The 6,000-nt window shown below is 44.2% G+C and overlaps 1 pseudogene; it reads left to right on the plus strand.

The window, feature by feature from the left end:
- The window catches only part of LOC142784772 (uncharacterized), a 51,984-nt pseudogene extending 46,468 nt beyond the window's left edge, over window positions 1-5,516 (plus strand).
- Window positions 5,517-6,000: the final 484 nt, after the last annotated feature.

Genomic DNA, 6,000 nt, shown 5'->3' on the forward strand with positions numbered 1-6,000 from the left:
GTGGCACGTACAGTGTTTGTTGGCGAAAGTTCTTTAATTCGCCGTTGAGTTAAGGCGGCGGATTATTTAGCCACCTTTAAATAACCGCTAAATACTGCACGCGAAAACGCTCTTATCTTATTATATAATATCTTTGTCATGCATAACCATTTGGCCCCGAAGTACAAACTCATCCCAAGTTGTGGCACGATAATGAGTCCCCTAGCCTATTGCATATGCCAATAGTCGGTATCAAGCAGTCAACGGATCTTCAAAACAAAGAACTAAAACATTGAGAAAGTTTTGAAACAAAAATAAAAGAACTTCAATTGAAGAGACCAGTCAAGTTCTAAACACAGCAGAACAATTCATATACGACGCAGTTAGAGCAAATAGGAGTGGGGTGGCGAGGTTTATCTAACTTGCTTTAATTTGGCTGCTTCCTTAGGCCGATGGCAGCATAATAAGTCACAGCTTTCCGGAAAGGCGAAGCAATGAACGCGGTAGCAACAAATTGAAAGGTCTCGTGCAGAATGTAAAGCAGATCAAAACATACCCCGTGTTACTCACGCACAAATGACGCACAAAGCGTGCTCACAGGTACGAAAGCACGCGAATAAGCGTCTCATTTGTTACTTTGTTGCGTCTCATTTGTTTTGAAAAGCGCGCAAAACCGCGCGCTGTTCGAAAATAGAGACTGCATTGACTGCAGTAGCCTTCATTCACCCGGTAAGCAAAGCAGAATTTTTACAGGTAAAGCCCGAGGCCAGCCAGCGCATACGGTCTACCCTTCCTCGCCGCCGCGAGATCAGGGCGCGTGAGGGAGCACAGATCCGCTTTTCTAAGCCGGGCAAAGTGCGCGTTGGAGGTTAGAGCGGGCGCCGCCGCACGATGTGGCGACGCGCGCTCATTGCGCCATCTCTCTGGTAATGCCGAAAACACAGCCCCCCCCTACTTCGGTATGCTCATGAGCAGCAGTAAGTGGTAGATATAAGTAGCTTGCCGTTAAAGCGATGGAGGATGTGCTCCGGGGTGGCGAAGTGGTTAACGCCTCGCTCTCAGAACGTAGAGGTCCGACGTTCAATTCTGTGCGCCGCAGTGTGTTTTTCATAACTTTTTTCTTTCTTGCGTTTTTTTATATATGGGTACGTATACATATACGGTGCGTGACGTCGACGCCCCTGCCGGCGGCAAAATCAAGCCGAGAGTGTCCATATAAATGCCATCACAATAAAATCGTTTTGGCTGCTTGGCTCCTCTAGGGCTGTTTCATTGTGATCCCCCGTTCCAAATTTTCGAAGTTATGATCCTCTGGTGACGTTGCTATGGTGGTGTTCGAGTAAATTCTGCCAAACATTGCAGTCAAAACATGCTTCGAGATCCCAGAATTCCATTGTATGCACTTTCATTGCGCAGATAATAGACTATAATTTAAAAGGATGGTACGGTGGCTGAAGCAGGCGTAAAGGTCAATAATAGTGATTAGAAAAATTATGTTAAACAACTCAATGTTTACAAACTACCAGTAAAGCAGTTACACACACGCGCAAAATGCGTTTGAATGCATGGCTAGGACTTGGCGACAACTACTACAAGGGGCCTCGTTTTGCAGATCACCATTGCTGGACTCGGTTTTACACCACAGTTATAGTAAGCACGAATTCTAACCGCTCTGTATCCAGGGTGAGCTGCACTCTCCGACATTAGAAGTAGAATATCTTACATATCAAATTAGCACTAAAACTTCGGCATATCCCACATGCAATGGCAAACAATGTAATGCGAAGCATGCGGAGGAAAGGTGACCGTAGCGTGATTTTTTTTATTGAGGTAACGATGGGACCCTAAGGATATGCACAAAAGTTTCACCCACAGCCACATGTTGAACAGTCACGGTAATTTTATAGTTTTAAATAACCAGTTGTTCACAGGTGTGAGATGATGCTAAGAGCAAGATTGGCGTTATCGACGTCAGAAGCGGTATGGTGATGTGGTGTGCTTGTGTTTGCAAGTGTAGTAGTTCTACATAGTGCTATGTACACCGACTTCAGTGAACGGCGCCTGACTACAATTAACGCTAACCCAACACGGCACCTGTATGATAGGACTACACATGTAATGTTTATAAACTTAGATAGTTAGTACCACGAACACAGTGGATGTTATACCAACATTACGCCTGCATTGAGTTTCTCTCCAAAGCAGTTTCAAAAGCTGGCGTCGTTCTATGGTAGAATACTTGAATTCCACGCGGAAGCTTGGGTTCGAATTTTGCTTTGACTGTTATAGTTATTCTTTGCATTCGTTGGCTCTACGGTGCCTTTGTAAGTTTTAATTCGAAAGCTTTGTAAGGCTAGGCAAAACGAAACCCTGTTCTCCATGAAAAACGCGAAACGTCTTTGTTGGCCGCTCAGTCACTTACGTGATTCTTTACGTCACTCCCAAGTGCCGCGGCATTGTGAGGGCCATCAGGGACCTGCATAGTCAGCAACCTGGTCGCCTGAATAATATGCAGGCGATCCCCTTTCCGAGAGAACAGTTGTCAAACTAAACAACAGACGGGCCACTTTATATAGTTAACATGTGAACCAGCCTATGATGACATTAGAGGTACCATATTTCCTACGGCTAACACAAACTTCCACTCAGAGGTGCGCGTATGCTCACGGCACTGCATCTTTCGAGAAGTATTATAGCACGTTTGTCCCTAATGCCTGCAGAAAAAAATATCAAAACAGACAAAAAGTTGACCATCTCTCTAAGTGAGCAGAATTGGAACTACAGAAGTCAGGAACCACCTTAGTTCTTATACAGTTAAGACGTTGTAGAGCATAACGGCATCATATTCTTAAACCTGTTAAGGCGTTTATTAACCGGCAACCAGCGATTATACGCTTTGGCGACAACCACGGCCAAGCACGGACTCCCAGCGCGAGTGGCGTCCTTGCTGGGTAGCCCGCTAGGAGGTACTCAAGAGTTCGACCCATTTTAGAGTTCGCAGGACGCCGCTCGCGCTGAGAGTACGTGCTTGGTCGTGACTGTCGCCAAAGCGTATGATCACTGGTTGCCGGCTTATAAACGCCTTAACAAACCTAACGCTGGCAGACACAACGTGGTGCAAGTATGCTCGTGGCACACTATTCTCAGAAAAGAGATATGTTCAAGGCACGGTCGTACTTGATGCCAGTGAGAACGAATTCACGGCATATCTTAATTATCATCATGATCATCATCATCGTCATCATCATCATAATGATCATCGGCCTGACTGCGTCCACTACAGGACAGAGGCCTCTCCATTTTTCCGCCAGTCAACTTGGTCCTGTGCTTGCTGCTGCCAATTTGCACCCCCAAACTTCTTAATCTCATCTGCCCACCTAACCTTCTGTCTCCTCCTAGCCCGCTTGCCTTCTTTAGGAATCTAGTTAGTTACCCTTATGACCAGCAGTTATTCTTTCTAAGTGCTACTTGTCCATTTCTTCATTTTGATTTCAACTATGATATCTTTAACCCCGGTTTGCTCCCTAATCCACTCTGCTTCCTTCTTGTCTCTTAAAGTTACACCTACATTTTGCCTCTCCATACCCTAAACAGCACGCAAGCAAAATATTAGGATTATGTGACTTTGGTGACCTTACAGCATAATTAGCTTTAGAATTACCTTGGTCCGTTCATTCCGTGGAGTTACATCAAATTGCCAGTCAGAATTTATTATTTACACAGGTTTGCAATCATTTTAGGTACTCGACAAAAATCACGTTATTCAAATTACTTCAGATGAGCATTGTATCTTGAAATTATTTTTTAGTTCTACCTGAACGTATTACTGGGCTTGATTTTACCTAAATACATGTCTAGGCACACTGAACGTATTCTTCAATACAAAGAAAGAGATATAACTTTTATCTGCACCTGCCGAAAATGACGGTAGAGGAGGCTCTGGCCTCTGCCGCCTTTCATCCCCTTAGCAGTCGGCCAGAATAAATTTGGACTCAGCGGTGTTCAGGGCGATTTCGGTGACATTATGTTGTTCTTCGGGAGGTGAAAATTTTTTAGGCCTGTGTCGTCAGATTTTAGAGCACGTTGAGGAACCACGGGTGGTTGAAATTTCCAGAGTTCTTAAAAACAGCGTCTTTCATATTCATATAGTGGTTTTGGGACGTTCATATACACATATCTTCAAAATTTACGTTCTTCTTCGGCATCGCGGCTGCGTAACAAGGCCTCCCGGAATTTCAAGTTTCTGCTTGCATTGTTGTATGAAGGACAGGTTACGAGAACATGCACTATACTTGCATTGCTATAACAGTGCGCACATCTGGCATTAAACGATCTTTTGACCTCTTCTATCCCACACAATATCCCCCATACAGCCCCTGCTGTGGAGCGAATTCCACGGTGTATCACCACACCGGAGAGTTTCACAACCACCAGGCTACCGCCCTATTTTTCTGGGAGACTGCGCTGACCAGCTCAGGATGCGAAAGCAGCGTCGCCTGATCCAGCGGGCCCTTGGTGTGGTGCGAGGCAATGGGGTCTTGAACTAAAGACTCGACCTGATGACGACGATCCCTTCTGCTTGCATGAATAAAAGCTTTCATTGTCTCTCTCCTGGTGCCATTAGCAGATGAATGAAAAACACTCAATGCAATCTCGGCAAAAAAACATTACCACTCGAAAAAACCTGCCTGACACAGGCGCACGTTTCCTGTGTTATACGTAAAGAAGGTGTAGTGCTGCGAAGACGTAAGATTGTAGCAGAATAGGGTAGAGCTTCCACAACGTCTAGTGCATGATTTCTGTTGCGAGATGAATGAGCTACCTAATACTTTTGTTACTGTACTTGAGAACAGCCATTTTAATAACAGGCATCAAACTGTGCCATTAAAATGAAAATTCTTCGAAGGGTTCATAGCACAATATCTTGAGGGATGATTCGTGTTTGTTTTTATTTTGTTGTTCTTACATTAAACTTCACCAGGAAATTTACGTTGAAAGCATTTGAAGTGAAAAAGAAGCTTTTTAGCATCATTTAGTGAATTACTCAATTACTTCGCTGTTGTCAGTTTTACACTGCTTCAATACATTAGTAGGAACATAGAAAACTTCGCTATAAATTACCCGCGGCTATTCAGAAACCTACCTCTATCATTCCCAATATATATATAATTTCGTACTTCTCTTCATTTTAGTTATTCTAATTATTCGAAATAAATTCTTTTTTAAAAACTTTCAAAACAACGTCATATTTCGTGTTAGAAAAATACCTAAATGTGGCAAAGGAGACTGCGTATATTGTCACATGGTGTCTATGCATGAAGTGTTAATTTTTTAGGACAGGTTTCTCTGCTTCTGACATTGTTAGACCCGGCGGTTGTGGCACCTGCCCCCACGACGGCTGTTGTCAAGACTACTCCGCCTACTCCCGAACAGAGACCGGAGACTTCAGGGTTCTCAGGTCTCAAGACCTCGCCTCACGAGGCGAGGCCCAGAATTCGAACTACCAGCTGGCACTTACGGGCATCCAGTTTCTCTGAGGAGACAATAGATACGTTGGTACCCTTGGTGCCAAAAGAGCGAGTGGCGTAGCTGCTTAGAGCGCGTCAAGAAAACAAAAAAAAGCAGATAACGGGGCTTTGTGATGGCCCTGTTACTTGAATTCAACCTTCCTGCCTAAACAGCCACTCACTCTTCGTACACACAGCACTACTTTACTTTCACTACGAACACTCAAAATATACAATGGAATGTCAGGGACCTACTCAGGAACTTTGATGATGTCCAAGAACATTAAACGAACACTCACCAAAAAGGCTGTGCGTACAAGAAACACACCTAAATCCAAAATGCGCCAGCTTTCTACGTAAATATGCTATTTTCCGAAAGTACCGTGACGATTCCGTGACATCATTCGGAGGTGTTGCCAGAATAGCCAATCAAGAGATTGCACGCACACATTTTAAACTCCAAACATTGCTTGAGGCAATAGCTGTTCGAGCTGTGCTTTTCGACAAACTGATC

Source organism: Rhipicephalus microplus, unplaced genomic scaffold, assembly GCF_043290135.1.
Source record: "Rhipicephalus microplus isolate Deutch F79 unplaced genomic scaffold, USDA_Rmic scaffold_15, whole genome shotgun sequence".
NCBI classification, from domain to species: Eukaryota; Metazoa; Arthropoda; class Arachnida; order Ixodida; family Ixodidae; genus Rhipicephalus; species Rhipicephalus microplus.